Source organism: Grammomys surdaster, unplaced genomic scaffold, assembly GCF_004785775.1.
Source record: "Grammomys surdaster isolate TR1022 unplaced genomic scaffold, NIH_TR_1.0 124640, whole genome shotgun sequence".
Taxonomy (NCBI): domain Eukaryota; kingdom Metazoa; phylum Chordata; class Mammalia; order Rodentia; family Muridae; genus Grammomys; species Grammomys surdaster.
In genome coordinates, this window is record NW_021619609.1 from 348,671 (window position 1) to 357,270 (window position 8,600).

The 8,600-nt window shown below is 36.9% G+C and overlaps 1 non-coding gene across 1 annotated transcript; it reads right to left on the bottom strand.

The window, feature by feature from the left end:
* Positions 1 to 2,988: 2,988 nt before the first annotated feature.
* Positions 2,989 to 3,118, bottom strand: LOC114636614. The gene has a single exon (XR_003713651.1). It is a non-coding gene; the product is annotated as a U6atac minor spliceosomal RNA (small nuclear RNA).
* Positions 3,119 to 8,600: the final 5,482 nt, after the last annotated feature.

The window sequence follows — 8,600 nt, forward strand, 5'->3', positions numbered from 1 at the left end:
AACTTGTTCAACATTGAGTGACTATCAGCTTAGCAGGGATTTTAATGTGAACTGGTCTTAACTTCTAGCTTATGCTTTTATAAACACACATATCTTTCTCAAATACCCTGCATACCAGTAGAGGCCATGCAGCACATGAAAGTATCACTAGCAACTACATCAGTACTTCCAGGAGGAGAATACCTCTCACTGAAGAAGCATACTTGGATGTCCTAACCTTTATACCTCGTCAAGAGCTCCTTCTGGACATGATATTCCTTTACTCTGCAGCCAGTCCACATAAGATCCCATAATAACATATTTCCTAAAGAGGCATTGCCTGTAATTTAGGGTAGAGGCCTCTACCTCTGATGGCTGAGTGTCTCCTGAAACTTGATTTCTATTCCTCTCTGTTTCTGTAACATGAAATAGAACATAGATAGTAAGAAAAGAAAATGTTGGTTGTAGCCTTGCTGAATAAGTAAGAACTGTATAATGCCAGGAATAAGTCGACATCATCATCTGAAATTAATGAATCACTGTAAAATATATATCTATACATATAAATGTGTAGATATATATGACTGAATTCCATCAACAATTAAATAATCTCTGTAACTCCAACAAAATTTTAATTGGTATTTCTCATTATAAACTTTAATACATAAATTAGTAGTTAGAATATAAATTTCTTTCTTCATCTACATGTACCCTAAATTTCCTAGTTTGATAATATTGATCAATTACAGTATCCAAATTAAAGACTATTCAGATCTCCAGCGACTCATTTAAACCTATTTTTAAAAGTGTGTGAATGATCCCAACATACCATGTCTGTGGCATGATATAACTTATTTTTCCTCCTTTGAAATACTGGCATCTCAATTTTTTTCTTGAAAAGATGCATTTTCCATGTAAAATACATTCAGTTTTATGATTACATGTAGGCAGAATACCACTGTATGGGCCAGTGGACGCTGGACCACAGTTGTATTCTTTCTTCTTTAGTTTTGTTTATGGTCTGCATAGCCCCTGTAACTTTCAGGAAGTTACATAAGAGTTTAGGAGTATTTTGGAGGTATAGCAGAGTACTGTGGAAGAGCCCTTGCATACTCTGTATGTTATTATTAGACAAAAAGAAAGGGCACTATGTATGAAGCCAACATTTAATGAATCAAAGAATCAAGAGTTATACATATAATTTTCTCCCCTTTCCATCCATCATACATATTTATCTATTTCAAATCCAGATCAAAATGTTTCTCCCAGAGTTCTGCTACAGACTACTGAACTCTTAGTACTTCATTTAAAATTAGTATTCCTTTGAAAACATTAAATGCTCAGAGTGAGAAGATCTGCAAAGGTCAGTCTCTTTCACTTTAATGTCCACAGGGACGATCCCATGTTCTTTAGGCATCGAGAAATTACTGTTTTATGGCTGCACTAAAAAAGACCTAAAATTACAAATTCCCCTTTTCCCTATGATAGGTGGCAACCTCGATTTTTTTTTTTTAATCTCATCAACTGAATCTCTCATAAGGTCCGTGGCCTACTAACTCACTGTCACCAACATGAAGCAGAAAAGACTGGATTTTTCTCATGAGTCACAGTAAACAGTCAGGGCAGTGGGGAATAGAGAAACAGGGTAAGGAGAAATCTCACGCCTATCTTAACAGAAACTCAAAAACTGACCCTTCCCCTGGATGTGCCTCGTAGCTGGTATGGCTCCTGTTAAATAGTAACTAAAGTAAAATGCAGAGTGTCTAAAAGGGACTTGGCCTACGGTTCCCAGTAGCCTAGACAAAGTGTTGCAATGGAAAGCAAACATGTTGAAACTCAGCTCTTCTCTGCTAAGCCATAAAAGATAACCGAGGACTTATGCTTTATGAGTGCCATATCATCAGATGGGCTAATATTTTTTCTGAGTGAATTTTACTTAGATTATTTTCTGGATGAATAATGACGATTTCAGCTACTTATTTTCTGACTAATGCTACTTACTTCCAGTCTGAGCCCATCAAGAATGATCTACCAATTATTTACAAGATGTAAGTTCCCTGGATTACTCAGACTTCCCATCTCCCTCAAACATCTAGCATGACTTCCAATCTCCCTCAAACATCCAACATGGCTTGTCCACCCTCATGGTCAGTTGCTATCACTAAGAAAATTGAAGAACTCAGGGATGCCTGTAGACTTACCATCCACTTACCTTCCACACCTTCCAGCATCAGTCTGCCTATAATGTTGTTATGCCCATTACAATAGTTTACCTTTCTTTTGTCTATGAAAACAACACTCTTGTGATCAAGCTCATGTCAATCAGGGCCTTGCTAGTTTCCTCACCTTTGCTGTTAGCTTTTGCTCCTTATCAATTCTCTAGAATTGGATGGAAATAGTACTGAATTTGCTTTGGCTTTAAGACGGCAGTTCTCAACTTGTGGATCATCGCTCGTTTGGCGGTCACAAATCAGATATCTTACATATCAGATATTTACATTAGGATTCATAACAGTAGCAAAATTTACAGTTATGAAATAGGGAAAAAATAATTTTATGGTTGAGGTCACCACAACAGGAGGAACTGTATTAAAGAGCCACAGCATTAGGAAGGTTGAGAACCACTGCTTTAAAAAGAAAAGCATAGCACTCACCCCGCCCCCTCTCTTAGCAGCAAAATTCCTTTCAAAGGCTTCCTACACTCATTATTTCCACCTCTTCTCCATGTGTCCTTCATGCATTCTACTCAGGATTTTCCTCTGTAAAATCCACTGAAACTTTGAGACAGCCTGATAAATCCTATTATCAACTCTCGGTCCTCATCTCTTCTTTTTCTAGATGACCAGAATTTTCCAGTAGTTCTTTGAGTGGTTCATGTGAATTTTGATCATTTTCACCCTGCCCAAACTCTTTCCAGATTTACTCTCCTTCCTTAACCACCCAATTTTGTGCTATTAATATTACTGTTATTGTTGTTGTTTAACTTTCTTTGTTTAACTTTCCTTGTGAACAAACTCCTGTCAATCAGGGACTTGCTGTTTAAGTGGTTAGATGCAGAAGTTGCAGAAGGTGTTAGGCTCAGGAATCCCTTCTGTCCTTACAAGGGGAGTGCTAAGCTCTCTCTCCTTTCATACAACACCCTGGTCCTCAGGTTACAAAGCAGTATTTGAAGAGTTGATTACTCTCAACTTCTTGAGATTTCCTTCTCTACTAGGCAATGAGAGACATCCAGATGGCTCCAGGAACTCTCAGTCTGGCAAAGCTGCCTCAGCCAATTGGAAGAAGCTGGCTTTCCAATAGGAAGGGTTTCCGAGGGAGAAAGCCACCACTGTTACATAGGAATCTATCTGCCCCACCTTGTCATAAATATGCTAGAGGAGGAATGGCCTGGATTTTTTTTCCCTGATTCTTCCTGTGGAGACCAGAGAGCAGGTCCCAGGAATCCTCTGCTACTTCTTGTTTTGTCAGATTTTTTTTCCTCAATTAAACTTACTCTGCAATTTAACAATTTGCTCCTAAATACACCCTTGGGTCTCACTGGGCTCCAAGAATTCCCTCATCTTAATTTTTTTCCTTCCTACTGGAATATCCTTTAATTATTTGCTTTAATTTGTTTTCTTTTTAGTCTCATGGTTAGACATCTCTATTGAATATCGTAAGACAGCATTGCAGCCAGGGAGCAGATCAGTGACTTGCTCAACCATCATCAGAGAAGCTTCCTCCTGCAGTAGATGCGAATAAAGAGAGACCTATAGCCAGATATTATACAGAGAGTGAGAGAACTTGGAACAATCAGCCCTCCCCTGTATCCATCAGATGGCATGTCTCCATCAAATTCCTCTCCTTAGGGCTCAAAGAAACCTGTGGAAGATAAAGTGGAAAGAGGAAAGAGACAGAGTAGGTAGAGGACACTAAGAAAACAAGGACTTCTAAGTCTACATGATCTTTGTACATGTGAACTCATAGAGACTGAGGCAGCGGGTTCAGGGCCTGCATAGGTCTACACTAGATACAGTACTAGAGCCGAAAGAAGTGAATACATACCCCCATCCCTATTCTAGAAGCAATCTCCAATTAATAACCACTTGCAAATAAAAAGTTAGTTTTCTCTAAGAGACTCTCACTGGGGAAATAAACTACTTTTAAGGGTAGGTTGCATGCCCAGCAGTTGATGGCCAACAGAAAAATTAACTCGCATCTTTGGAGATTCCTTGTCTCATAATGCTGTATCAGGGCTTTTCTATTTTGTTTGTTTGTTTTTATCTTATTCTTACGTTTTGTTTTATGTTATTATATATTTTCTCTCTTTTTACCCTGCACTTCCTTTGCTCCGTGCTGGATGAATAAGTTGGTCTCTTCATTCCTTTGTTTATTTTGTTCTATTTTGATGTGTTAGTTTTGTTTTTCAGTTATTATATTTAATTTTATTACTCTCCTTTAGAAGGATGTTATTGTTGCTTTTAATTTTTTTTCAAGACAGTGTTCCTCTGTGTAACAGTCCTGGTTGTCCTGGAAATCACTTTATAGACAAGGTTGTCCTTGAACTCACAAAGATCCACTTGCCTCTACCTACCTAATGCTGGGCTGTTTTCTAATGAGAGACAGGAGGGAAGTATATCCATATAGGAGGGGAGGTAAAGCAGAACTTGGTGGAGTAGAGGGAGGGAAAGCTGTAATTGTGATATATTATGTGAGAAAAAATCTATTTTCAATAAGATGAAAAAATATACTCTCATCTTACAAAAGAAGAAAAGTGTGAGGTGGGACAAATGGAATACTGGGGACATTTTACATCCATGGATGATATCTACTTAGGTATGTAAGAAGTTACTCCATTGTACAATAACTCATTCGTGTTTCTATATGTATTTTACTTTTCAATAAAAAAAATTCCAAACCAGTCATTGTGGAGATTATGTTTAATCTTCACAGTGGAAATAGTAAAAGCACACCTTATACTAATGTTAATGATTGTTAAGAAGCAACATGTGGACGTGGCTGCAAGTCTGTAAAGTATGGAATGAATTCTACTTCGTTGTTTCATCTTTCTCCCTTTAAGGTAGCATTGCTCATGTTCCAGTACATTTTTCTCCTACATGTAAATAGCTAATGGGTTTTAAGGAGGATTCTGCTATGACAGGCTAAAATGATGAGCCAGAAAAGCATTAGTTAGGGATTTCAGGTATCTTAAAATCAAAGAAACATTGGTACTTTAGGATGATGCTCAATAGGTAGGCTGGGAAATATACATGATAAAAAGAAGAAATGTGTGTATATGAATGCACAATGTTAAAATTCATTTAAAATCTGTTATTATTAATATTATTAGTGTGTGTATGTGTGTACATGCATGTGTGTGTGTGTGTGTGTGTTCTTGTATGTGTAATGTGCATGTGTGAGAGTGCAGGTGTATGGCACAGCACACATGTGAAGAACAGAGGACAACTTTTGGGAGTCACTTTCTGTCTTTCTACTATGGGTTCTATGGACTGAACTCTTGAGTTTCCAGGCTTCCAAGGCAAGTGTTTTACAAACTGAACCATGCTGCTGAACTTGTGACACAATTCTTGCATCTTAGATGGTACAAAACTGGGTAAGAAGTTCTTTTCCTATGTCTCTGTAATCATCCTTGTCTTTTTATTAGAAGGTTCTCCTCATTTGTTTGGGTTTATTTGTTTGTTTTTGTTACGAATTTTTTTGAAGTTGCAAATTTCAGAAATAAAATTACTTTAATTTAAATTCTTGTGAAAGAATTCTAATCTTTCTCTTTCATTTGCCCAGTTTTATTAACATTTCTTATAGAATTTGAGATGCTAGAGAATTCTTGCACTCTCTGACTATAATTTTAACAGCAGTGTGCATTTTCTAAATACTTGAAGATATCATTAAACTTTTTAGTCTCTGGTTTTGCATTTTAGTTGCTTTCTGGAGGCCATGGAAGCAGAAGCTATCTCTCTGTTGTTTCCTTCCCCAGGACCTTCCTTCACTCTCATCTCTTCAGTAGCTTTCCAAAATATTTGAGCATGCTGTTTCAAGGCCCGCTATTAAGAGAACATATGTATTTCTCTGAATTTCTGTTCTTCATTTAATGAGTATTATTATTAATGGTGTCACATTGTGGATCCAGGAAAGATTTTGTTTTTCTGCTATTTCTACACACTTCCTCTTTATTTGCCATTAAACTCACTCTTTTTCTGTCTTCAACCTACATTATAATTAGTGTCTGTCTCTTAGATCTACTCCCTCCCTTATTCTGTCTGTGTTTCTCAAAATGCCAATTTTTATTGTTTGAGAATGCCATACATGCATATAACATAATTTGACCAAATCTGCCACCATTCCTTCCCCTGTAACTCCTCTTTAACCCCTGTTACAACTTTTCCTCCCAGGTTCATGAGCTCATATTTTTAAAAAGAAAAAATAAACCATGGAGTTTAGTTAGTGCAACAAGCATGTATGTGGGTATAGGAGTAGGTTTTATAGCCTATATCTCTTGGTGTTGAGGTATCTATTTTCCCTGTTATTTCCCAGAGGCCTTAGAACAAAATTGTGCATTCTTCTACTAAATGCTCCTGTTGGGTAGAATTTCTCCTAAAGCCTACTAGCAAAGAATAAAAATGCAATGTAAACATTATGTAAATGGAACCATTATGGTTTATGATACTTTCTATTCCCCAACCAGTGAGGCACTCTCCTAGAGAATACCCCGAGGAAGTTACTTAGAAAGTGTCTGTAGAGAAGCCTTCCTCTTCTTGGCATAAACTAAATCATGGGCAGGAAGTAACGGTGTGCAGAGCTGAAGGAAGACTGTTCCATGCAGAGGAACTAGAAAGTAAACAACTTTGGGTGTTTTTAAAAGAATGAATGTCCTGAGGAAAATGAATGAGTATAAAAAGACAAAGATAAAATGAATAGTCCAGTTAACGGTCTATTGCAGTCATTCCAAGAGATTCACATGGATTAATAGCAGCATCTTCTTCCTCATAGAATCTGATGACTTACTATGTATGGATGTTTCCTTGAAAAAATGAGTAATTTACACATATATGAAGAACAGAACACAGAACAGCTATGAGATAAGCCAGGAAGTCATTGACGATTTTAAGAGATTTTTATATACAGAAAAGGAATTGTAGAGGTATAATTTGAGCATAGCAAACATGTAAATCTAGGGAATATTTGTATAAGGGATTTAAATGGTGAACTCAAAGATGGCCTAAACTCATTCATCAAAGAATCTTAGTATTTAGAGGCCAAGAAAGGAAGTAGACAAATGTCACTCATTGGAGATTTCTAAAAGCATAAGGCAAATAAGCAATATTTACATCAATATCTACAAAACTGTCAGATGTAGCAAACGTATTTGTTCATTGAGGTTAGATCAAATAAGTTACAAAAAAATCCTGTATTAAATAAGAAATGTTTTCAGTAAGTAACACAGAGAAAAAAAGCCAAATAGGTGATGTAATGCTGAACTCTAGTATAGCTAAGTGGAAATGGATAGAAAACATTATCTGTCATTTTTATCATCTATAAGATTATTTCTGTTATTTGAAAATCAAACATGGGGAAAGATCTTTTTAAAACACAGGAGGAAAGAAGCCAGGGAAAAGTGCCCAAAGATGTCTTCCACGGGGTATTCTGGAGTGTGTTTTAGACTTTGACACATCAGCGTGTATCATCACTTTCAAAATAATTTAAAAATCAATAAGAATGAAGCAACAATCTTATTTACAAAAGTCTCTATTTTAACATCATCTGTGGAAGTAAACTTTTGTAGGAAAGGCACAAGACTTTCTGAGGACAGTTCACTTAGCTGATATCATCAAACTCAGAGAAATAAAGCTGGTGCCCAACCAGAAGTGTCACATTCATGAATGGCTGAATGGCATTCATGGTGCTAAAGGTATGCTGCCTGATACCAGAAATTAAAAGCAACCATTAATATCACCCAGCTACAAACTCTGCAGCCTACATTATCAACCTACCTCCAAGATATACTGGTTCAACAGTGTCACCAATGTTATGGGAGTAACTGACCATTTTCTGATTGGATTTAAAACCCAGCCATGAGATGGAATCCATGCCTGACATTGTTAAGGGGTAAAGAAAAATCTGAGATCATGGACCTAGGGAAAACCTGATGCTTTCATTTTGCTAAAGGAGCAAAGCAATAAAATGACTTATTTTATTGTTTTATCCACAGTTCACTGCATTATACAGCTGTCATCAGAAAAGCTTCTTCTTCCAGTAGATGAGAAAAAACACAGAGATCCACAATTGGACATTGTGAAGAGAGTGAGACAATTTGGAGCACTCTGTCTTAAATGAGATGTCTCTATCAAAACCTATCTCCTAAAGTCCCAGATATCTATGTGGAAGAGTATGTAGAAAAATTATAAGAGACAGAGGTGGTAGATGCCTGCTACCAGAAAAAACAACAACAACAAAATAGTGCCTTCCAGACACAACAGAACTGATGTACATATGAACATGCATATGAATGTGTACACATGAATGATGCTCATATGTACAGTGACTGTGGCAGCATGCAAGACTGCATGGGCTTAAGCCAGAAGTGGTCCAAGACCTGAAAAGGGGGAGTACACACAAAGTTCTAC